This window comes from Chelonia mydas, chromosome 4, assembly GCF_015237465.2.
Source record: "Chelonia mydas isolate rCheMyd1 chromosome 4, rCheMyd1.pri.v2, whole genome shotgun sequence".
Lineage (NCBI taxonomy): Eukaryota > Metazoa > Chordata > Testudines > Cheloniidae > Chelonia > Chelonia mydas.
Genome location: NC_057852.1, coordinates 81,292,098 through 81,318,051, shown reverse-complemented (window position 1 = coordinate 81,318,051; position 25,954 = coordinate 81,292,098). Strand labels below are relative to the sequence as shown.

The window sequence follows — 25,954 nt, the reverse complement described above, 5'->3', positions numbered from 1 at the left end:
CTGTCCTCTGCCTTTCTACTTCAGTCATTGACTCATCATCTCAATTCAAATCTCTGCTGAAAACAACGTAAGGCCAAATTGTGTCCCTGCAGGGGCTTCCCACCAGTGGTATCACGTGGGTTCTGTTGTACAGTGGAGGGGCCAGATTCTGAGGTGCACAGTCTTTGCACCGCACAATGCTCTCCTTCATGGAGGCTGCCTGTACATTCTCACACTGAGGAGGGCAATGTCCAAGAACCCACTGCTATGTGGATCATCCTGTCTTCACCTAGTTCCCCACAAATTGGCAGATAATGGCTGCAGAGGCTTTTGCAGCCTTCCTACAGGCTGGGGAGTAGAGCTGATTCTTCTCTCCTGGCTCTACCTGCACAGCTTCTCAGGGTTCATCCAATGTTTGGGCTGTACACCTGCTGTGCATTTTCTCTATTGGTTCCTTCATAATTGCTGTGTCTGCAATTCTGTTTGTTTGTAGCTGTAAAGCATTTGAGATAGTTTGTATGAAAGGTGTAACACAAAGCAAAATTGTGTTGCATTTTGTCTTTCGCCGACCAGTACTCTGGTGATACGTCTCATAAAAAACGAATTAGACATAGCTTACAACTTTTAAACAAGAAAGGGTAAAGTGATGATTTGGTAAAGGAGTACCGTGAGGTCCCACTTCAGGTGCATCCTTCAGCTCCCAAGAATCCGGAGCAGAAAGAAGAGGGAAAAGCTGCATCTTCTTTGTTACATTACAATGACATAGCATAAGCCGAGATTTTCAAAAGAACTAGTGATTTGGGTGCTTCCATTTTTGGGTGTCCAGTGTGTGATATCTTAAATGGGCCTGGTTTCCAGAGATTGGGTGTGCAGCGTTTTCTGAAAATTGGCCCTCTTCAACATGACTCAAGTTGGGCACCCAAAAATCAAGGTGCCCAGAAGCCCTAGTCACTTTTGAAAATGGTATCCATATAGTCTTCTCTTCATGGTCACTGATAGAGGAGATTACCCATACAGGGAAGCAAATGGTGGAAATACACAGTTGTGCTTTTCGTTTTTGAATTTTATTTTGTTTTTCTGAAATAATGTCACTAAGTGGATTAGCATCAACAGACAACGAAAGAGGTACAGTGTGCCAAAAGAGGAGGATTAGTAAATTGATGTCAAAATAATTTAGACAATATCCACTACATAGACTATCCACCTCCTTTACCACCCTAACATCTACTGTTTGGATGTAAGACTTTACTCCGTGCTATCTCCCTATAGCCCAGAAGTTAATTCTGGCTGTGAATCATTGGGCAGAAAGTGATGAACTAGCAATGCAGCTACAGTCCCGTGCTGCCTCGTGCGCTCTGAACATCAGCTTTTTTCCCCTCAGCCACGAAAAGCACTATATACTTTACACAAATGTTTCAAACCAATAAAGATTGTACTACAGTTAATGGTACAGTGGGGAACTCAAATGGCAAACAAAAGCCATTTTCATTTGTTAACTGTCATAGTAATATGTGATAAACATATTAAATATTTAGTAATTTATCTGTTAACAAAAGTGACTTCAGCACTGATTTCCTGAGTCACTCTCTCAAAGGGCCAAGGATTGCACAGTAACTATAATGGCAGTTGGAGCACATGAGTACTTTCTAAACTTATTTTAGAGATTAAAGTCAGGGGACTCCAGCTCTTCCTAGAAGCACAAGTAAAGCTCTTCCTTCCCTAGCACTTCCAGAAGGACTTGCCAGGAAGAGGGGAAATCTGACACAAGAGGAGCAGGTACCTCGCTTGAGGATGGTCTGTGGCTTAGGAATAATGCTGCAGAAGAAGAGGAGGCATCCTTGGTCTCTTCATTTCCAAAAAGAACTATCATTTTTATTATGTATTTAAATACTGCCCACTATGTGCTAGGCACTTTGCAGTCACTCTGGAATTATTGTCCCTGCTCTGAAAAGCTTACATTCTATGGACAGATGAGTAGATCCAGGTTATAGTAAGGGGAAACAGCTCTTGTGTATCTTGTCCCAATACTGTCATAACTGAGGTCTCAGGGAATCCTAAATCAAAAGTACAGTTTAGAAATAGAGCTGAAATTCAAGCCCATCCTTATACTTATAATTAATTCTAAAGAAAATAATTAATTAAATTAATATTAATAAAACTAAACCAATAAGCTATTCCCTTCCCTATGTGTGTCTTAGATTGTAAGCTCCTCCAGGCATGGGACCAGAGTCCATTGTCTGTGTCTAATAAATAATATAAAAGGCCAAATATTGTATTATGGTAATTACAATAATACTGCTGTGTAATAGCATCCTGAAGCATTTATCCCTTGAGAATGATATTGTGACCTGTTACAGATGAAATTACATATTCTCCATTCCAACAATCTGATAGGCATAAATAAAATCATATTAAGACATATTTTCTGGGTGATCAGTCCCATGTTTTATTGTCTTGCTGTGCTTAGCATTTCTAGTTAGAACAACGTTGACTCTGATCATTACTTTCATGACATAAGTTTTCTATTCAGCCTCTTCCTGTCTTGAAGCTTTCAAACTTCATATTGTCTGCAGCCATGGTAAGCCTACTTTGTGTCTAATTTATTGTTACCTATTATTACTGTGCAAGCCTGCCGTCACGTAAGTCAAGTGTGTACCTCCCAGTGGTGTGAAGCTGACAGGCCAACTTTCATCGAGTAGAAACTCAAGAGTGAAACACAGAACCTTCCACAGATTATGGGTCTCTTGAGGGAGAAGAAAAAGGGGACTTCACTGTATGGCTGTGTCTATATCTATAGAACCTGTTTTTCACAAAGGAAAACTAGAATGATATCATAAGTATCAAAGTGAAAAAGAAACTCCCTGCAAAAAATGAATAGTTTGATGCTTAGCATTTCCATTAAAGGCACTAACAAATTGAAATCACTTTTATTTCAGATGTCACAAAGCATTTTTTTTATTTGTTGATATTCTTTTTGACATAGATCATCCTATTTTAACTTTTTGTGGATTAACACAAAGATTTGGTTCAATCAAACTTTGTCAAAAGTCAAGGCGGATAACATTAACAAATCACTAACCTTACCATAAGAGATCTCTCAGGACGTGTGATTGATGGACACTCCCTTTGTCAAGCCCAAAAAAGTGGGCTCCTCCCAGAAGTCATAGGCCACAAAATCCTGTTTACCATTATTTTCCACGCTGAGAAAATCAGTGAGCTCCCTACTGCCATAATAATTCATTTAGGGGTGATGCCTCTCTGATTATGAAGAAAACCATATAAACAGTGGAGACACCTGATGTGGTTTCCAAAGATTTCAGTGTCTAGCTGGAAAATTTTAGAAAACATGCCCAGATATAAGTATCACTGAATAGTTTGAATTGCAAAAAGCAGAGCTAGTCCAAGTCTGCATTTTAAGGATCATGGTAGTACTACATCTGATTGTTTTTTATGGCTACCTCCCAATTATCTGTGCTCACCAGGTCCTAAACACTACCTTTCCTGGACTCTGGAGGGTAAATGACTGCATGCTTAGATTGTGTGAAAAAAGACAGTGTTGTGTGAAAGAGTCTTAGAGGTCAATGACTGAGACTTAGGAGGATCCTGAGGTCTTCTAGCCTGTGCTAAGCCAGTGATTCATTTGACCATGAGGAAGTTGCTTGCCCTCCTTGTGCTTCAATCAAGGTAGGAAACTGAGTGAAAACTCAGGGCCTAGCTGAAAAACAGATGCATAGCTTATGACTGGAGAACTGCAAATATAGTGCCTATTTTTAAGTGAGGACCAAAAATTGGTCTAGGAAACTACAGGCCTGTTAGCTTGACCTCAGTTGAATGCAACCCCTTAGAACAAATCTTGAAAGGGAGAGTAATTAACGACATAGCGGTAAACAGTAATTGAGATAAAATCCATGTTTTTACAAAGGTAGATCGTGCCAGATGAACCTGATTCGTTTCTTTGAAAAGATATTGCATTTTTTTTGTCTGAAAAATTGTGTAGGTCTAATCTACCTCGATTTCAGTAAAGCATTTGATGCAGTTCCACATGGGAAATTTAGTTATATTGGAGAAGATGGGGATTAATATGAGAATTGAAAGTTGGGTAAGGAACTGGTTAAAGGGGAGACTACAGTGGGTCACACTGAAAGATGAACTATCCAGCTGGCGGGAAGTTATTAGTGGAGTTTCTCAAGGATCAGTCTTGGGCCCAATCTTATTTAACATTTTCATTAATGACCTTGGAACAAAAAGTAGGAGTGTGCTAATAAAATTTGCAGATGGCAAAGTTGGGAGGTATTAACAATACAGGAAAAGGCCAGAATGTCACACAAGAAGATTTGGATGACCTCGAAAACTGGAGTAACAGAAATGGGATGAAATTTAATAGTGCAAGGTCATGCATTCAGGGATCAACAACAAGAGTCTTTGCTATAAGCTGAGGACTTGCCAGGTGGAAGCATCAGAGGAGAAAGAATTGGGTTTATTGGTCGATCACAGGATAACTATGAGCCACGAATATGATGTGGCCATGAAAGAGGCTAGTACAGTCCTAGGATGCAGTAGAGATAGGAAGCATTATAGGTGGAAGTATTATTACCATTATACAAGGCACTGGTGAGATCTTGTGGAATACTGTGTGCAATTCTGGTCTCCCTTGTTTAAGAAAGATAAATTCAAACTGGAACAGGTGCAGACAAGGATTTACAAGGATGATCAGAGAAATGGAGAACCTGTTTTATGAGAGGAGACTTAAGGAGCTTGGCTTGTTTAGCCTAACAGAATGAAAGCTGAGGGGACATATGATTGCTCTCTGTAAATACATCAGTGTGAAAATTACCTCTCTGTAAAGGGCCAGCACATGGCCTAATGCCACCTTGTTCCCACTTATGCACACAGTGGGGCTAATCTACTATGTTTAGCCTCCTGCACAAAGGTGAATTTTGCCCCAAGTTTACCGTGGGCCTAGTCCTTTTAAAATACTTTGTTCTCTCAGCTCCTGTTACACTCTCACTGTACCTCACAGGTTCAGGGCCTATGTCTGTAATTAAAAAACACAGTAAGTGATCACAGCTCTGGCAGAAAAGAGAGCATGTAAAGAAAAGTGACCTTGTACAAAGTTCCTGAAACAATGGGCTGGCAGTACACACACAGAACTTGGTAAACAATAGACTCCTGATTTGTATTTCCTGCAAAATCCTTTTGCATATTTATGCTCTCTACATTTTTGTAATAATTTGAAATTAACATTCGAGCAGAGGCAAGTCTGTTTTACTAGCAACGTAACTGGAATATTATGTCTGTACAATTTATCAGTTGTAGTTGCAGTTAACACAGCTTTTTCAGTTTATGAGAATAAGGATAATAAGACTGATGCCAGTTAAATGTAATTGGCATAGGTACTGGATGTGGATTAACACAGATTATTGAGGAGCAGATATACATTTTTGGAGTCAATAGCATGCTTTTTTTTTTTAACAAGCCTTTTGAAAGGTATTTCTCTTCATCCTGAGAATTTCCTTTCCTGATTTAATACAGTTATTTGGCATTCATGTCTGCTTATATGGCAGGAGTATTGACATCATAATTTTTTGAAGGATGGTGTTCTCATGTAATGTCAGAATGAAGGTATCCCAGTATGTTTAATAATAATCCAAAACATATAGTGCAGTGGGTCTACAGGCTGACTGAATAATGTCATTCACACTTCCTTAGACATCAGGAGTGAAATCCTCATCTCATGAAGTCAATGGAAGTTTTCCCATAGAATTTGATGGGGCTAAAATTTCACCCTAGACCTGGTTTTCTGAGAATGTGATTGGCAGGGAGCCTGGAGTTCTCCAAAGCTAAATAATAATTTCCCAAGCTTTCAGAGCTGATGACTCCTTTCCATATTAAGAATGTTTTTGTGCGTGTTGTCTAACAAGAATCCAAATTGTGAGCAGGTGAAATTTTGTAATTATGACAATAGCTGTTAAGTATGATGTCTGAAAAACAAATTTTATAAAGGAGATACAAACTAACAATTTAATATGTTGGATGAATCTTTCTTATAGACAAAAGCTGTTCCATATAAAGTTGGATAGAGGAAATAATAGACTTAATTCATTTTTAGTTGATGGTCAATATCTAATTTTTATTGCAAGCACTGAAGATGTGGGAAAAGGTGAAGTACTCAATGCTTTTTTTGCCTCGGTCTTCACAGACAAGGTCAGCTCCCAGACTGCTGCACTGGGCAACACAGTATGAGGAGCAGGTGAGAAGCCCTCAATGGTGAAAGAAAAGGTTAAGGACTATTTAGAAAAGGTGGACGTGCACAAGTCCGTGGGTCCAGATCAAGTGCATCCAAGGGGGCTGAGGGTTTTGGCTGATGTGATTGCAGAGCCATTGGCCATTATCTTTCAAAAATTTGTGGTGATCGGGGGAGGTCACGGACGATAGGAAAAAGGCAAATTATAGTGCCCATATTTTAAAAGGGAAGAAAGAGAACCTGGGGAACTACAGACCGGTCATCCTCACTTCAGTCCCCGGCAAAATCATGGAGCAGGTCCTCAAGGAATCGATTTTGAAGCACTTGGAGGAGAGGAAGGTGGTCAGGAACAGTCAACATGGATTTACCAAGGGCAAGTCATGCCTGACCAACCTGATTGCCTTCTATGATGAGATAATTGGCTCTGTGGATATGAGGAAAGCGGTGGATGTGATATATCTTGAATTTAGCAAAGCTTTTGATACTGTCTCCCACAGTATTCTTGCCAGCAAGTTTAAAAAGTATGGATTGCATGAATGGACTATAAGGTGGATAGAAAGCTGGCTACATTGTTGGGCTCAATGGTTAGCGATCAACAGCTTGATGTCTAGTTGGCAGCTGGTATCAAGCGGAGTGCTTCTGGGGTCAGTCTTGTTCAACATCTTTATCAGTGATCTGGATGATGGGATTAACTGCACCCTCAGCAAGTTCGCAGATGACACTAAGCTGGGAGGAGAGGTAGATACGCTGGAGGGTAGGTATAGGGTCCAGAGTGACCTAGACAAATGGGAAGATTGGGCCAAAAGAAATCTGATGAGGTTCAACAAGGACAAGTGCAGAGTCTTGCACTTAGGATGGAAGAATCCCATGCACCGCTACAGGCTGGGGACCGACTGGCTAAGCAGCAGTTCTACAGAAAAGGACCTGAGGATTACAGTGGACAAGAAACTGGATATGAGTCAACAGTGTACTCTTGTTGCCAAGAAGGCTGATGGCATATTGGGCTATATTAGTAGGAGCATTGCCAGCAGATCGAGGGAAGTGATTGTTCCCCTCTATTCAGCACTGGTGAGGCCACACCTGGAGTATTGCGTCCAGTTTTGGTCCCCCCACTACCGAAGGGATGTGGACAAATTGGAGAGAGTCCAGCGGAGGGCAACAAAAATGATTAGGGGGCTGGGACACATGACTTTTGAGGAGAGGCTGAGGGGACTGGGGTTATTTAGTCTGCAGAAGAGAAGTGTGAGGGGGGATTTGATAGCAGCCTTCAACAACCTGAAGGGGGGTTCCAAAGAGGATGGAGGTAGGCTGTTCTCAGTGGTGGCAGATGACAGAACAAGAAGCAATGGTCTCAAGTTGCCATGGGGAGGTCTAGGTTGGATATTAGGAAACACTATTTCATGAGGAGGGTGGTGAAGCACTGGAATGGGTTACCTAGGGAGGTGGTGGAATCTCCATCCTTAGAGGTTTTTAAGGCCCGGCTTGACAAAGCCTTGGCTGGGATGATTTAGTTGGTGTGGTCCTGCTTTGAGCAGGGGATTGGACTAGATGACCTCCTGAGGTCTCTTCCAACCCTAATAATCTATGATTCTAAGAGAAAACGGTTTCCTCAAAGTACAAGGAGGAAAATGACAACAGAACTTTCAAGGCACCTGCAAGTAAAGCTAAGTTACTAGAGAAAGTCAACTGCAGAATTTTTTCATGAGAGATACCTGTCAATTTGTCTTACAATGATCCAGTCAGTGCTGATGAGTCAGTAACATCTTGGATGCAGGGTCTTCTGATCCACTTCTTTCACATAGGAGTTATTGGGGAAAATAGTACTACAGCTGGGCCTGCAGTTCCTTGGGACAGTCACTCTCAATGGTCAGATGCTTCCTGATAATTCCTGGCTGGCTCCTCAGTTCCCTCCACAAAATCTAAGCCAAGAGGAAACTACTATAAGTTTCCCGTTTGTGCTCAGGAAGACCAAATTCAAAGTTTTCTGATGAATCACGCATGGACAGAACATTCGAGTTCCAGCCCTGGCGAAGAAAGCTCAGCTCATTCAGCAAGACAGGCTAAGCAATGACACCCAAAATGAATTATTGATGGACTCCACAAAGGGAGATCGATCATTCAGAAAAACCTTCACTTCTGCTCTTAAAATAAAGAGCTGACTTAGCTGTCATGAGGTGAAGTGCTGTCTCACTTCATCTGGAAAGTGGAGTTGGTTGTAAGAAGAATCCATGATAAGAGAGCAATGTCAAAAAATCAAAAATACATTGCGTGGCCTTTAATAAAGTTCACTACTTTATAACCTCTGTAAAAACAGTATATTTCAGACTTCCAGGCAGCAAGAGCTTGGGAGCACATAACAAACTAAAGCTGTGAGGCATTATGTGTAGTGTTTTGGATCCATGCGACTGGTTTGCTATTCTTATCCGTGAACACCTTGGTACCATCCATGCAGATTGCAATCCACCACTCCCACTGGGTGTGGAAATCTTTGACTGCTTCCTGCAAAGTCTTGAATAAAGTAGTCTCTTGTTGTTTGTCCTTGCAAAGCTGTATATAAGAGTGTCTGCTTTAATAAACAATTGGAAACATACATTGCAACACTAGAAATTATGCAGCACCAGATATATCATTTAATTCATCAAGTTCTTGGGCATCCTCAGCCATGTCACTAATATGGTAGAAAAGAGTAAAGCATAGCAAAAATTTTTGGACAAAAGAGTTTTAGCAGAGAAATGTAGATCTGGAAAGACTAAAACACATTGTGAATTAATGTCAAATTTGTCTAATTGTTTTGGTGGGGGGTGGATTAAAAAAATCACATTTTTAAAAATGCAATATTTCCATTTTTCAAATAAAAAAAGTAAAATAAAGCCTCAAAAATGAGTGTTTCATTCAATCCAAAACAGAACTTTTTTTACTTTTCAGTTTTCCAGAACATTAAAATATTTTCCCCCCAATTTCCCCCCCTCCGATCAGCTAGTGAACCAAAAAAATCAGTTGTTTGCACAGCTGTACATAACAGTACTATTTGGAAAATGGCATTATTTGGTAGCAGTTCAGGCCCTATACTTTTTAAAACCGATGGAGCAATGTTATTCCACCTTTACATTGTTGTATGGTTCGTAGAGATACCTAAAAGTCCTTGAAGGGTTCTTTGATAACATGGCCACACCAAGTAATCAAGTCTTGTTGGATTTTTTTTCAAAGCTTCTGGTTTTCTTGGGGGTGGGGAGGGTGGAGTGATACGTATTTGTTTTTTAAATCTCACAATAAATTTGAGGCTTCGTGCTCTTGGCTGCCAACACTTCAGAACACATTCTACCCTGTGGTCAGGGATCAGCACTGTGTCCGTGGTAAAAATTTTGAGGTCTGTGGTGATTTTTCAAAAAATTTAATGACTGAATGACATAACCCCCCTTCCCCTCCCCCTCACCCCCCCACAATGTACATATATATATATATATAACAAAACATTTTGTATGGGACTTCTGTTTTATATAAGGAAATCCAGACAGATGGGCACACATGCAGGTGCAAGTTCAATATTTTATTATTAGTTGAAGCTCTAGTAGTTTTCTGCATACACTCTCATCTTTCACTAGACTACACTAATCCGCTAGCTGGGATTCTCAGGTTAAAACAATATGGTGCATGTCTTTAAAGGTATATCCCGTTACAGAGCTGATGTTGTTTATACATTTTTATTACCAAAAATGTATTGATACTTTTTTTTCCCAAATGTTTGTTTTTGCATGACCTTCTATGACCCCCTGAGCTTCCTCCATGACTCCCAAAGGGCTTGCACATTATCCCAAGGGTGGCTATCCCTATATATAAACTTGTAGTCACTATTATATTGTGATTCTTCAACCACAGGCTATACTGAGGTGGAGCATATGTGGAGAGGCTGGGCAGCAGCAGGGTACCTCAGAGGCATTCTGGCTGCCTTGGTTAAAAAGCAAAAAAAGGTCTGGGAAAGTTCCATTCAGGAGACAGCGCTCTGGCACCCTTTTACAGAGTATAGTATGGGCTCCACTTCTCTTGCTCTGCTCTGCTCTCTCTTTCAGAAAGGGATGAGGGAGGTGGCCCCAGCTGTATCTTATGGTGGCCCTTTTGGAGATAGACTTGTATGCAGGAGAAAGCTCCTTGCACATCACCTTCTACCCTTGCAAATAAGCTTCAGGGCCTAGTTCTGCTCCCATTGAAATCACTGGAAGTTTTTGCTATTGTCATTAAAGAAAGCAAGGTTGGACCCTCTCTCCGGGTCTTTAATGAGAATTTATTTGGCTCACAGTGGTCAATCATAGTAGCACAAAGGCACAGAACTTGGGAGGGGATCTGCCCCAATGGACTTTTTTTTAGGTTTTTTTTACTCTTTTCTGTAATAATTCATACAGGAAAATGAGGCTGTCACATACAGGAGAATTATGTCAGAAATAGCACTCCAAGGGTGATCACAAAGTTGTGTAGAAGTAACACTCACAATAATAATAATAATAGTTTACACCTGGTTATACTGTGCTTAAGTTATGGGATCTGAACAGCTTTCAAACTAATCTGGGAAATTTTCCAAAGGAGGAACAATTCTCCAGCCGCTGCATACAGAGAATTCCCACTGACTTGTCTAGGAGTTGATCATTTGCAGTGGCTGGAGAAGTAGGCCTAGGAAACTGTTTCTGGTGAATTCCTATAATTATTATATTTTCCCCTCAATAACTGTCCCAAACTCCCATTATCACTAATAGAAGGTATGTAGATATTTTGAAGAGACAATTTTCCCTTGTGGTGACCCTATGTTACGGTTTTAATCTATCCAGATTCTTAACGTGTACATTTAAGATCCTAGACTAGTCTGTCAAACTTTCTCCAATACTATCCAAACATGGAATTGCATGAAGCCTTGGACAGGATGTCTATGCTCAACATATATTTTTGTTATTTTTAGTTTAGTTTTGATTTATTTGTACTGATTTCAGTAGAATCATAATGCTCCAGTAAAACAATTATACAAATGAGTTTGTGTTGGAGTTGCCAGTGTTACTGAAAAGGCAAATAGTGTAAATAATATTGTCTGAAAAGTATAATGCAACAGCCTTTGCAACTATGACAAGGATCTGGTTATGATTTTTCTTGCCTTCTGTATCTGTGCTTTGTGTCTGTTTTGCTAATAAACATAGGGATGATCAGATCTGGCCTGGAGAGCACCAGATGGTATGTACATTTTTAGTAATATTTACAGAGTATAACACATTTCTAACTCACCATCATCTGATAAGATTTATATCCAGTAGCTGAAATGAATGATTAACATATACCAAAGCAGTACTACTGAGCAGGGTAGTACATGCTATAAAAGATAACAGGTATGTTATGATTTACACAAAATAAATTGCAAAGAACATATAATAAACAATGTAAGGTGCCAAGATGGAATATGTGCTGATGGTAAATCAGGGAGCTAAATGTAGTGAATGGCTGTCTTCTGAGAAGATATATAGCACTGCATAGTAGCGGACATTAGAGAATCTTACTTCAGTAATAATTGAACATTAAGACACAGCTACAATGTTGTATGTGTGATATCGGTGTATAGTGTAATAGAGCTGAACTCTTCTGTACCTCTATGGATGAATGTTTGTGGTAAGATAGTGGTCCTAGATTGATTTGGCTGACATTCAAACAGTTGAGAAGGTGACTGGGCATCTCCTTTTTATAACATTTCCTTCATTCTAATCGTGTGTGTGTCAATAGGAACTGACAACTTAGAATGAGCAATAATAATGCTTAACTTAGCAGTCAAATATTTAGTGGTTATGTTGTTTGTTAACAATTGTTCTTAACGGGGCACTACAATGGTAAGGATCAATTTTGTGAGAATCCTTCCCCTTACATAGAAGAGTAAGTTCCTTTTCGGACTTTAACAGCTTCATCACTGTGATTGGCCCTGCATTATGGTGTGTGAGCACGTTATTTTTAATTGGACATTTGCTCATTCGTGTTTTTGTTAAAATTGCCAATATATAATTGCTTTATCACATGGGTGCTTTATTGGGTTGCTGTATTTTTGTCTGATATCCTGACTCAGGCATCAGGGAAAACATTCCTCAAATGCCAGCCACTCTCAGACCATATATCAAAAAATCTGAAGCTGTCCAATGATTGAGCTCATAAAACCTATCCAAATGAGCAAACCAGTTAAGTAAAAATCTGAGCTGGATTTAAAGATGTAATAAAGCATTTTATAATCTACACAGCATGGACTTGTTTTGGATCCAGGTTAGAAAGTAACTTCAGAACGCTATTTTTTCCTTCTGACGGAAATAACAGACTTGTGAAGGGCAGTCCACAGTGATGTGGTGGGATGTGAGAAGTTGTCTTGATGACGCACAGTAATCTGTGCCTGTCACAATTGGTAGGAAAAGATTTATAGAGGACATCCTGAAAAGCTGCTTCACATGACGGAAGAAGTGATTTCAGTTCACTGATGTTATCTGTAAGCCCCAAAGAAACCAGCTTTCATGCACCAGAAGAGCATGAATATGAAGCTAAGTTTTTCTGTGATCAGTAGCCCAACCTGAGTAAATGCTTTGTTTTCCTTGTCATTTTTTTCAATAGGTGCAGGCAGGTATGTGGGTAACTCCATTATGTCACTGAATGGTCCCTGGTCCTTACTGAGAAGACGAGCTACAGTCTCAGGCCACAGTCAGAAATATTTAGACATTCAAAAAATAGCACACTTGACACTGAAAATTTAGATGCAAACTGAAAATAAACTGCTGGGAGACTGGATTGCCATCAGACACTGACATCACCTAGATCAAAAAAACTTGAATGCAAAATGAGCAAATGAGAAAGCCCTTCCAGCTCAGAGAAACCCTTTTGTGGAGATGGCACAGCATCTTCAGTGGTGATTAAACTTGAAGCTACTTTTCCAAGCTAAAAGAAAATATAGTGGTTAATTTCCTGAGCCCATAGGTAATATAGTCTTAAAGGCCCCATATGTGTGTTTTACATTATTTTTCTGCATCAACATTACTTGTTCCTTCTGTTTCTTTAAATGAAAATTTGGACAATGCACAAAGTTGTTGTTGTGGGTTTCCTGATTTTTATGTGTGTGAATGTTTTGCATTTTAATCCTGACTGTAGGCAAACCCGTCCGTTGCTGAAAATAGCTCAAATGCTCCTAGAACAGTAGTACCAGCCAGCAGCTGAGATTCATTTACTCTCTTATCCCCTTCCCTGTTTTTCCCCTACAGATTCCTGGATTTGACTTAAACTTAAACCTTTGTAGTGCAAACCTTTAAAAAAGGCTAAATAAACAAGAACTGCATGTACAAGGGAAGAAGCACTTATTTCCTCTGCACTTGAGAAACAGCCAAGCGGGTCTGTCCGGTAAGTCATATATATATTTTTTGTTAAACATATTTTCTAGGTTTTCTTACTGCACTCATGACTGACTTTCTTGATGATCTAGCTAATGTTCAGAGAGAACCTGCCACTTATTACTAGTATTTCTTAGCCATATGTTCTATTTCTGTACATAAGTGCAAACCCAATTATGTTGTACAGAAGCAAGAGTCTAGGTCCTGCTTTACTGTGCCTTTTTGAGGCTCTCTGAAATATTCATCTAAAGTTGTATGTACTGCATTTTAGAATGGGCTGGGTTTTAAATTTTAATAATTTAGCTCTCAGGTTGTATCCAAATCATAAGAGAAGATCTAAAGCAAAACCCCAGATCACTGTATTTTTAGATTTCTTCCTGCTTTTAGTGTTTGAAAGTTAGTAGAATACAATCAACTATCTAAGTAAAGAGAATTTCTCAATTATAGCACATAAATCCTTAGTGTTTAAAATCATCTTTTCCATTGATTCACTAGTGTTGCTTGGTTTGCTTGTTTGTTGCATGTGGTGCAGAGACAATATATAATCTAAAACGTTGACATGTGCAATGTAAAATTTAATTTTTCTTTCACTGATGTTAATGTATGCACCTAGTTAATCTGTGGTGTTGGCACGTTTACCAGCAGGCTTCTTTAACCTACTCATAAAATATTTCTGTAACTGCCCTTTACTCTGTTATAAGGATACCTGATGTGGCTTACAGTTTTCAAAGTGCTTTGATCTGTGTACTTCCAACATAACATTTAGTTTGATTGTGGGGTGTTAACGTATCTTGGATGGGGGGAATGTTTTGCTATGGTGATATGACAACACCTTCTGAATAAAAACTTTGATTTGTCGACTACATTCCTGTATTCTTCCTTACTATGAACAAAATGAAGAAAATGTCTAAAAAAGCAAAACCAATTCTTCCATTTCTGAGATCAATCACTTTTTCGAGCTTCGATGATCAGCTTCCTGCTGCATGCTATGACTTCTCTAAGCAAGAAGCTAGCATTAAATGACAGCTTACAGAGACATAGTCCATCAGCTCACATACACTGTGGACCACTGGCTTACCATAATTACTATGTTCTTGTGTACTGTATGCCTCAGTTCAGCATAGTTGGTTTTTCAATCTTTGCCATAGAAAAACCTGGAATTAGAGTTCACATTTTAAAAAAAAGTTTATTGAAACCCTGGGCCATATGTCAAAGCAAAGTTACATTTAAAAATACAGTAGTGTTCTGTCTTAAACTTTTCAGGAGGGGAAAGTTGTTGGGGTCAATTCTCTTATTGAAAAGCTGTGACCGGGCTTCCTAACTCATTTAATTTTAATTTTCAGTTTACTTTTTGTACAAGAAAAATTCACATAAAGTTATAAAGTGTGTATATAGTTTTTATTGTACAATATATATATTTGGTAAAAAGTATAGACTTGTATAAAAATTAACATCTTGGGTGTCTTGTGATATTTGTTCAGAAATGCAGGTTTTGGTCAGAGCCCTGTGCTAGTGTTTCTCACTGCTATGGGAGACCTGGATCCCATTCCTGGACTCTTCTTCACCCGGGCCACCAGGTGTTGATAATTCTGGGCAGGTAGCAACCTCAGAGCTGTGTGGGATTTGCATCACTCAGCAGACACACCTCTGGCTGATTGATTCTTCCTCACCTAATAAGCGCATTCAGATAGCTAGTGAGATGATGCATAATAATCCAGTGACCTGGTGGTTATTTTGTCCATTTAAGTATCAGACTAAACCACCTTGTCAAGTTACATTCTGGTCTCTGACCAAAAGGAATCAACTGGCCTGTGCCTCTCCGCAACAATCTATCCTTCTTTGTGCATCAATGCTGGGCCACCCCAGCCACCTTCTCCCATCCACTTCTCATAAACCGCCTCTTCTACTCATATAGAGCTCTTCTCTCCTACCTACTTGTCTTCCTGAACAGTGAGCCTGTTGCCTTCTTATCCCTCACCAAAAGACCCCACTTCCTCTTCCCCCAGCTTGATCACTCTTTTCTCACTGATGTACCCAACTTTTCCACCGTGCAGTAATGACCGCTTGACTTATCTGTTAGCCCATTTGTGGATGGCCCATTATAAAGAGGTTTTTAAGGACCTCTGAAAGGAATACTGTTTAGAGAGAAGGTTGGTTGCTGTAATGTGGTCCCCTGTGGAGTGAGCACGTGATTGTAGATGAAAGTCTGGAAGAAATGTGTGTTTCTCAGCAACAGAGCCTTTTGGAGAAAAAAATACAACAAAACTATATTCTTGGCAAAACTTTCCAAATACTATTTTTTATCAGAATAATATCTGAGTTATGTAAAGTAAGTGTGAAGGAATGTCTATAACTGGGAATTTTCCACTTTAAAATGATGAAACATTTCATTAAAAAAAATTATAGTCAAATAAAATTGCTCAAGAACGAGACCAAGTAATGCTAAATTTCAGGTTAGCATTAATTTTTAGGATCAAGTAATAAGCTCCAGCAATTAGGAGTCAGTGTGTGAAATGCTGACACAATCTGAATTGTAGTGGTGTGAATGTGGCACCATAAGTAAATCAGCTGAATGAAGGAAGTCTCAGGAGAGCAATGGAATGTCTTTCTTTGCTTAAACATACCTCTGCATTCATGAAGAACACAGTAACATTTTGTGCAGGTTTCTCCCTTTGACAGTGTGTCTTTGTTCACTCTCCAAAGGTGATGTCAAATATGTCAGTGAAAAAATAATAAACTTCCTGGTTTACATTTTTTATTTTACTTAACTGATATGCTCCCAGGGAGCCTTGTAAGTCTTGAATAGCCTAGTGCTGTTACTTGTAATGCAATGTGTTTGGAGAGTAAAGGATCACTCAGAGCAGTTAGTGTTGGTTGAATAAACAAATGTGACTTGTCACCACTGTCTATAAATTTAAACAGAGGAGTATGTGTAAGCTTTTGATAATGGAGCCTACACATCTGATCAAATAGGACATCTCAGAATTTCCTTGATTTGTTCCCGATGTACAGGTCTGTTTTCCAAATACAGTGATTGCTTTCAGGATGTGTTGCTTCTAGAAACAATTAAGGTTCTATCCTGATAGCTAGGATTACTTGTGTAGTAAGAATTTTTCACGCTGATAAAGAATTTGAATTTAACATCTGTTCTGCCATCGGTGAACATGGGTAGCTCCTGTGGAGATTACTGTGAGTTACACACACTTATCAATAGCAGAGATTAGTGGGTATTTGTTCTAACTGAATGTTGTTTAACGCTATGTGACCATGTTGAAACAGAGAAAATAAGACTGTTTAAAAATAGTAGAACAAAGTATGCAGAATGGCTGAAATTCATCCATTGTGTGAAGGGCAGCACACTGCCCTCTTTACTACTTAAGGATCAGAGTGGGGATGCACCAGGGTCAACTGGCTGAGCATGTCTGCCTATTTACTGCAAGCCACAAAAGTAGTCTCCGCACTGGGCCTACAAAGATCAGCACAGAAGGTTGAGGGTGATAGTGGATAGTTCTGGGACAAGCCCAGGGCAATGGTTCAGCATTGACATAGATAATTTGCCTCTATACCCAAGACACTTGTGGAGAGGGATGCAGCTGCTGTTGTACCCTAGTAGTCCCTCTGTATAAGTTGAGTAAGGATAGCAGCTGCAGAGAGCTAATAGCCCTGCACTGGTGGCACTTCTCATACGTATAGCTGGAACACTCAGGTTTTATGTAGGTAGAATAAGTAATAAACTTGATTCTTCTTTCACACTATGGTGGAAGTGAGAGCAGAATCATGCTCACTATTCTTTATTTCTATTCACTCGTGTTATGGAATGAACTGAATGAAGACCAGATAGAGCTGTGCTGTTTGACTTCAACAGCTGGACAGCTATTTGTCATCTAATAAAGTCACAGAGTCACAAATTATGTCCTAATGTAGCATCACAGTGTTTACTTTGTCTAGTTGCACTGTTGCAACTCATCATCATTATGTAGAGCTGTAATGTTGTGACGTGATGGCATATTATGTAAGAACTTCATCTTTTCTCCCTTCACGCTGGCTGCTGGGAAAAGGGCTCCCCTTTATCTTTTGTTCCCCATTACTGCCTTGTGGGAAAAAGAAGGACATTTCCTCTCCCTTCTGTCTCCTTGGCTTGGGAAACACCCTTACCCCTGGAGGGACTCCAGTCACTTCAGAGCCAACAGAGTGCCATTAAGACAGAGGGTCTTGGAGAAAGACGTCCTGATGAGCCTCCTGCAGTTTGTGGGGAGTGAGTTAAGGTTGTAGTACCTTGTCTTTACAATATAATAGTCATCTGGTAGTGAGCAAAATTGACTGCAAAATTGTTTTGATGGCAATCTTCTTCTTTTATTTGCTAATCACTTTCCAAAAGAACTCTTACCTTCTGGGCTGAAATTTTTGCTGTTTGGTCTCTGAACAGATGGGAATATCCATGATAGAAAACTTTGACTTTTTGGCCAAAAATCTAAAACCAAAGTAGTTCAATTTGTAAACACCACTGTGGTGCTGCACTGAAGGTGTAGTTTAGGTAATTCATACTCCTTTTCTTCTCTACAGGCAAAAGTCTCTGATCAGTCTATCTTTCCCATGATGCACCATGGTTTCCCCTCTTTGTGAGGCAAGACAATGCATTATGGGAGTACTATGGTCATGGTGCATCATGGGAAATAAGTCTGACTTGGCAGCCCAGCCCAGAGGAGAATGGGGACATGAAGCATTAAAACTAGAATTTCCACGAGGCACTGAGATGGCATATCTGAATTGATATGTTTGTTTACAGCCAAAATATTTTGGTTTTCCAATGAAAGCTGGAGACTTTTCAGTTCTCAGACATTTTTTGGTGAAAAATTGAAATAATTGTGGAAAGTAGATATTTTTCCCCCCAAAAATAGTGTAATAGAAAACTCAATTTCCCATCAAAAATAGTTTCATTGGAAAATTTTAACCAACCCTAGTGTATGGTCTAGTTTGAAAAATATTGATTGGTTAATAATATGTAGCTCTTACATAGCACTTTTCATCATAAAAGTAAAGTTATGAACGATACTGAAAGCTATGTTAACTGTGTGTTTCTTCTTATAGAGAGATAAGGCATCTATGTGTGCATTTTTTTAAGTTCACACCTAAGTGTGTATCTATTAGGTGCATCTTTGAATGTATTTTAGTAAGCCTCAGTTATCCTTAAAGAATTAATGACTTAAGTTCATGTATAAGAGCGTGCTTGTCTATGTATATTAGTAGTTTAATGACTAATGTGTGTCATTAGTGGTTTAACTCACTAAATATTCAATACTCTTTAGCATTTGAGGAGGCTTAAATACGTATGCCACCCTAAAGCCTAGGAAGCTTAACTGCTTGGTCCCCCTTAAGGATTTTTTCCATCCTTGTTTAAAAAAAATAAATAAATAAAAAAAACAGTGGCCAACTAGATCCATGTCTGGCAGAAACTCCCCATATGTGGCTCTTCTCTGGTCTTTGCAGAAATGTGAAAGAGGATAGCTGCTTTTGCAGCACCATTCCACTATTCCTGAGACCCTACGATGGACTGTCTTAATGTAAGGAGCTCTGAGACCAGCAGATGAAGCATAAATTGTATTTCCTTTGCTAAAAGCTTCTCCACGCTGTAAATGCTGTTGAGCTAACATTGCTGATGAGCCCTTTTTCGTTTCCTGTCTTTATCTGTCACCTTACCATTGTACCACCACCCTTTTTATGTAATAAGCAGATTGCAGATAGAACTGTCGATTAGTGAGAAAGTAAACAAATCAGATTACGATCAGGGCAATCTATGAAATACAACAGTAATACCATTTTGTATTGATTTGGGCCTTTTCAATGCCTAGCTTTGGCATTATCAATAATCTATTTACATTAGTTCAAAGCAGGACAGGCGTGCAATACGGGAAACTTAATTTGCTACTGGAAGCCTGACTTTCCCATTTCCTCATAGGTCCTGAATCATGATGTCAGATTTTTGCATAAATGCAATAGGGAGTGCTCCATATCAAAGTATTAACCTCAGTAGCTCACAGGGCCAGTTCCAACCTGACATTGTGCTCCCTGTGATTTGAGGCATGTGTTCCAAACCCAGGCTCACATACCTCATATCAAGGGATGTCATTCATTTGGGTTGGGTGGTTTCCTAAATTCCACACACATTTGGTGTCCTATCCTTTCTACTGCTGAAAATTGTTTACATCAGGAATAAAAAGAATATGAAACTGAGGTTACAGAAAGAGCGAATTAAACTAAATGAGTGAATTGCCACCATAATTGGTTTTCTGCGCAAATTTACTTGTCCATCTGTCCCCTCCCTCCCTTCCTCATTTTGGATGTTTGTCACACTTTGTGTTCCAGATTTTGGTGTTGGCAGAGTTAGAGGTATGCACACTGTTGGTTGTCATTCTTTGCTTCAGTGATGTTAAATTAATTGGACAAACTTTGAAATGTGAATGTAAAAGTCATTTCAAGCAACAATTTCAATTATAAATGTGCAAAAAGTAGCTATAATAAGTTGAGTCAACAGCAGCATAGAGGATAGAGACAAGAAAGATCATTTGAGATTATAGGCAATGGAAGGTAGAGGGAAGTAGAAGTGAGTGATAACAAAAGAGGTGATAGGAGTAAAATAAGGGAGGAGAGGAAGCCCAACACAGAGAAAGGGAAAATGCAGAAGAGGTATTGGAAGAGAGACCACACTTCTTAGCAAGGAGCACTGCCTCAAAAGCAGGCATATTCAGGGGGCCAGATCCTCAGCCCCAATACACTCAGTGTTGGTGGCCAGCTGGGGATTCACCCAGTGTATCCAGCTCTGCATGGGCCCACTCACAGCCCTGAGTATACGGAACTTGCTAGAGGGAGGGGGCATTCTCCTCAGCTACTGCAATGAGTCTTTGCTAAGTTAGAGCTGCCTGGACTGGCTACCAGCAGTCCTATAGATCAGGGAATCCAAAGATGGAGTTAAGTCACCTGTGATTCCCCCTTCCAACCAGGTCCTGTATTTGAAGATCAAGACCAGTAACTGGACTATTGCAGCAACAGCTGAGGCCCAAATTAACCTGGCACAAATGGGACTCAAACAGATAAAAGAAATTAACACTCAGTGGTGAAGTGGGAAGAAAGAACAGTGAAAAAAGAGAAGGGAGAGTCACATCAAGGGCTGGACTTTCAGAAGTGCTCAGTGTTGGCCCTGATGCTGCTCCCATTGAAGTCAATAGCTCCCATTCACTTAAACGGGAGCCACATTAAGCCAACGCTGAGTGCTTCTGAAAATCCAAGACTGTAGTGGGGGGAGGAAATCCAGAAGCCTGCCTCTGCTATAGGAACTCAATATTGGAGCCAAATGTATCTACTTATGTTGACATTCTCTCTTGAAATGTCTAATAGTAGTACATATATAACATTTTGCACTAATGGATTTGCATGGAGGAAATTAGATTCAGGCAAGTGTTCAAATTAATTCATAGGTAGAACTGGGACTGTAATTCATAATTCCATGTGCTGTCAAGGAAATATAAATATGTCTAGGAAATAAATGTCAGTAGCTGCCCAGTTTTGTTTTTTTTTATTGTGAATTATATTAAAAAGCTCTAAATCCACTACTAGGTGAAATTCTGGGTAGTGGTTATCCTGTATGAAGTCCTAAATGGCCTAGGCTCAAACTCTCTTCGGTACCATCTCTGAGTTATTATATGATCTGTGCTCATTGGAACCCTAAAACTTGATGCCATGTGAAGCTTGTGTATGGTAGTGGGAGCACTTTCTATGTAGTGAGCCTACATATATGGAATTCACTCCCTGCAGACATAGGATAAGCACAAGGCCGGTAGCTTAGAAACAGTTGCATGATTCACTGCTTTAGTGAGGACATTCCAATTGATTAAATGCTAGTTTCCTTTGTTATTATGTTCACAGCAGATACACAGAGAAGTTAAATAAAAACATAGAATACTGTCTCTGGCAGGTTGTAGTGGGACACTGCACACAGAACCCAAGAACAGAGAGACAAAGGAAGGCTGCTCTCTAAAACAGACACAACTCACCCCTTCTTTGTATGGGCTGTTTGGCTGCATACTGATTGCTGCTAGGCTGGCCCAGATCTATAATTCTCTATAGAGCCCCCCGCTGGGGAAAACAGAACCAGGAAATATCCTGGAATTTAAAGTGACAGTCTACAGTTGTAAGAGTTTTCAATAAAACCTATCCTAGATGATTGGTAAAGCTTCAGGGAGAAGGTCAGCATGCTATTTGATCTCTTACTGAGATCTTGAAGGCCTCTTACACTGCTTAAATATCCATGGTGACAGGTGCCTAATAAATGCTTGTAAAAGGAAGTGATCAGAAATTCAATAAATGTTTGACAAACATAATAATTGGGAATGGGTGTATCAGATAAAGTGAAACACCAGCTGACCTAAACTTCATCCAGAAGAACTCTAATGGCACCCAAACACGACCTTTTTCAAGTTCAGTAGTTTGGATATATGTGAAGATCTTTGTTTTTGATTTGTTTTCTTATTTTCGTTTTCACAAACCTTTGTATTTCCAGGTTCCAGTTAGAACTGGAAGCAGAGGTGCCAGTCTTTGGAACTTCAGACTTTCAAATTTAGCCTGTTACTAATAATTATGCAAACTTCGCCCAAAAATTAACTAGGACTGGACAAATGTTTCTGGTGGAAATCTGTGCCACCTGAATAAGCCCTATCAGAGCCTGACAAACATTTAACATGACAGTGCAGGTTTGGCGAGCCTTGGAATCAGCTGGCGGAACTACTTGTTGCAAGCTGCTTATTTATTGGGTTTGGCCTTTTGTTTGTTTGTGAATTATCTGGGAATCCATCATAACTTGAAGAAACTTGGTTTTTATTCATAATTGTTCTAACAAAACTTTAAAGAATATATTTATGTCTATTGGATTGTCACAAACTAGTGAATGTTTTAAGTACACTTAGTATTTTGAATTCAATCTGCTTGAGTGGTCAGCTAAGTCACACAATGTAGTTCTTTGAGTGGTTGCAGATATGTATTCCACTCAGGTGTGCATGTGCCTGGCACATCGCAGCCGGAGAATTTTGCCTAGCAGTATCTTTAGTGTCAGTGCTCGCTCCCTGTGGTTCTAGACTTTCCCTGGCTACATAAGGGCGGCATTGCCCCAACTCTCCTCAGTTCCTTCTCACCACCCTCAGCAGGAGTCGGAGCATTCTGTGTGGTGATTGACCTCACAGTGTTTTTCTCAGTTACAGTACCCTGGGAATTTATTGTATATAGTAGTCATGGCCAAACAGAGCCTTGCAGTTAAAGTATAACTCATGGAGCCCCCTCCCCCATTCTTTGCCTACTAGACTGGGGGCGGGGGGAGCTTGGGGCTTCTGCCCTGCGGTGGGCTGGTGGGAGTAGGGACTTCTGCCCTGCAGTGGGGTGGTGGGACTAGGAACTTCTTCCCTGCAGGGAGGGGGGTATAAGGGCTTTAGCCCTACACCCCAGCAGGCACCAGCTCACAGAACAAGTTGTGCATGTCTTGCATCTTTCGAACTTCTGAAGATTATTGTATGTGGCTCGAAGGGTTGGTTAGTTTGGCCACTCCTGGTAAATAATTCATTGTAGTGTAGCTTAGTAGCACCTTTAGGTTTAGTTATAGTGGTTAGGATAGATAGTTAACGTGGGTGATGCCTTCGCTGGGGTTTAAACATTGCCCATCATGTGGGGTAGCTATCCCCACTAGAGACTCTTCCCCCCCACACTTGTAGCGAGGTGCTCTATATGCAAGTCATTTAAGAAGCCAATGCAGGTGCGAGAAACAGCACCTCTTAGAGCGGGCCATGAGGTCTGCTTCAGCAGAGGACCTCTTCAGACCTCTTCCTATAGCGCTGACGGGAGATGTGGCTCCTGGCTCAAGATCCAGTGCTTCCCCTAACAGGAAGAGAGATATTGTTCTCCTTTGTGTCCACCAAGGAAGAGACGCCATGAGACCAATTGGGACCAGTCCAGGACTTGAAAGGATTCCTCTTCGTCTTCTAAGAGGAGTGCTGACTGGCACTGAGAGTCATATGTATGATGGAGCTGTGTCCTCTAACCACTCCCAGGTACTGTGCTGATATCAATGGGACTCTATACCATTGACTCCAGTTTTGGCCATGAAACATTTGTTGAGTCTGGTACTGACAAAGACATCATCAGCACCCACCATCTCCACGCCATTGACATACCATATCAATCCTGCTTTGCCTTTCCATTCCAGATTCCCCTGCAGTTCAGGGGCTGTCAGCTACCATGGCTTCTACTTCATTCTGCTGTGCCATTGGCCCTGCCAGGTCAGGTTGTGGAGCAGTGATGCTCGTCAGCACCACATTCCACACCGTCCAGAGTTCAGACTGAAGAGTTGCTGCCAGTGTCCTTTGTGGTGCTGAGGGGTTAATCGTGGGGATGCTATCTTTGGCACTGACAGTGTCCTTAACAGATGGTCTCTGCACCATCATTGTTCTGGTGCCAATTACAAGGGCAATGCCTCTCCCAGTACCAACAGCATCAACTACTCATTCATCTGCTGCACCAGTGCCTTCTCTGTATTATGTGCCGGACGAGGCTGACTGTTTGCTACCTCAGGGGTGGTGCCTCCATTCACACTGGATGACTTCTAGGGCTCCTTGAGATCAGGGACTTCTTCCTCTTCCCCTTCATCTTCGAAGCACCATTCTCAGTCCTTGGATCACCATTGGTACTGGGATCAGCACCGTTCCTGCAGTAGGGATTGCAGTCCCTAGCCTACTATCCACTGCCCACCAATGGTCTCCTTGGGATGTACCACAGTCTGGAAGATCCTGCTCTTTGATATAGTCCAGGCCAAAATCACAGATTTCAGCTGCATTTTCTATTCCTGAGCTGTCACAATATAGCTGCCTGCCCCTAGGTAAACACCAGCATCATATATTTAATACATACAAAAGCATTAGCAAAAGAATCTCAAAAAGGGTTAAAGGTGTAAGTGTAAAGCAAAAAATTCCTTTGCAGGTAGCAAAAGGCCAAAGGGGGAGGGAAGGGAAAAAGAAACTGGTTAACTCAACAATTCAGCTAGGCTCAAAAATGAGGGGCAAAACTGCCACTCAAGGCCCACGCACACAAGCTCCCTGCTGCTAAACAGCCAAAAGCCTATTAAAAAAAAAACCGAAACCAAACAAACCTAAAAAAAAAAAAAAAAAAGCAAAACTCGTAAAAATGCAAAGGTTAGCAAATAAAAACATAACAGTCTTGTGACCCTAAAGCCAATATGTTTTTAAAATGCCAAAAAAGCCTCAAAAGGACAGTTTAAACTGGTACAAAAAGCACAAAAAACAAAGGCCCCTAAGCAAAACGCCCCAGAAGAACCCAGGACTTAAAACCCTCCCAAAAGCTAAAGCGAGTTGAATATCAACAGCGGACCCTGAACAACCCGTGCACTGGACAAGAACTCCCGTTCATCCTTCCCCTTCTTCTTCTTACGTTACATCCAGGCTTGGCCAGCCTCGGGTAGTGCAGGTATAAGTATAAAAGTGGGTTAGGGCTTGGGGCACTAACACTTTCTTTCTTCCTCTAAGTGGCGTGGAGAAGGCTCCCCCCTCAGCACTTTCCGCTGTTATTTCTTTTTATTTATTTATAAAGCTTTAAAACTCAGTTACTTGGTGTGCTCTGTCATCTCCTCCCCTAACAATCCTGCGGCCTCAGCCTAATCACCTAATGCCTCAGGCAGATGGTAACAAAAATCTGTCACAGTTTTGGTGGAGAATTCCCGGGGGGGAGCCTGTGGAGCGCACCAACTGTTCTGCCCTGGGCATTTTATGTTTGCTCTATGGCACTGTTGGTATTACATGTTAAAAAATTTATAATTAAACATGTGCCCATTCTTAGCCGTAGTATGCCTGAAAACCGAAGAAAGGTTTAGCATTCCTCTCTCCACCCTGGTTGGCGGGGGAAAGGTGCAGGTGGGTATACCACCGGTTGTAGAAGTCCCGGGTAATAGGAGGAGGACTTAAAAATTCTTGCTCCAAGCAAACAATCCTCAGTGCATACACCCTCAGCAGTAGCATGCCTAAGTTAAAGAGGAGAACTTACGGTGTTTCGCTCTGCCCGGGAAGGGTTTTATTTGGTGTATGAACCCTCAGTGGTATTAGACCAAGTAATATGGAGGGAGGTTTAGCGTCTCTCCCTCCGGCCCGAAGGGGGGAGGGTGAACATTGTAAGCCCTGGTGCAATCGTGGGCAACCTAAAATTTCAAGTAACTAAAAAAACCTTAAAAGCTGTACTAACAAATTGTAACAAAAAAGTTATAAAAATTTAAAAAATTCATAAAAATATGTTCAGGCAATATTTT

At 40.5% G+C, this 25,954-nt stretch overlaps 1 protein-coding gene across 3 annotated transcripts in view; it reads left to right on the top strand.

Moving 5' to 3' along the window:
* Positions 1-25,954, top strand: part of SORBS2 (sorbin and SH3 domain containing 2) — a 273,664-nt gene that overhangs the window by 24,103 nt on the left and 223,607 nt on the right. For all 3 annotated transcript variants that reach the window (XM_037897656.2, XM_043546101.1, XM_037897655.2), the window contains exon 2: positions 13,480-13,615. The gene's annotated coding sequence lies outside the window, so the exon portion shown is untranslated. The remainder of the gene's footprint in view (positions 1-13,479; positions 13,616-25,954) is intronic.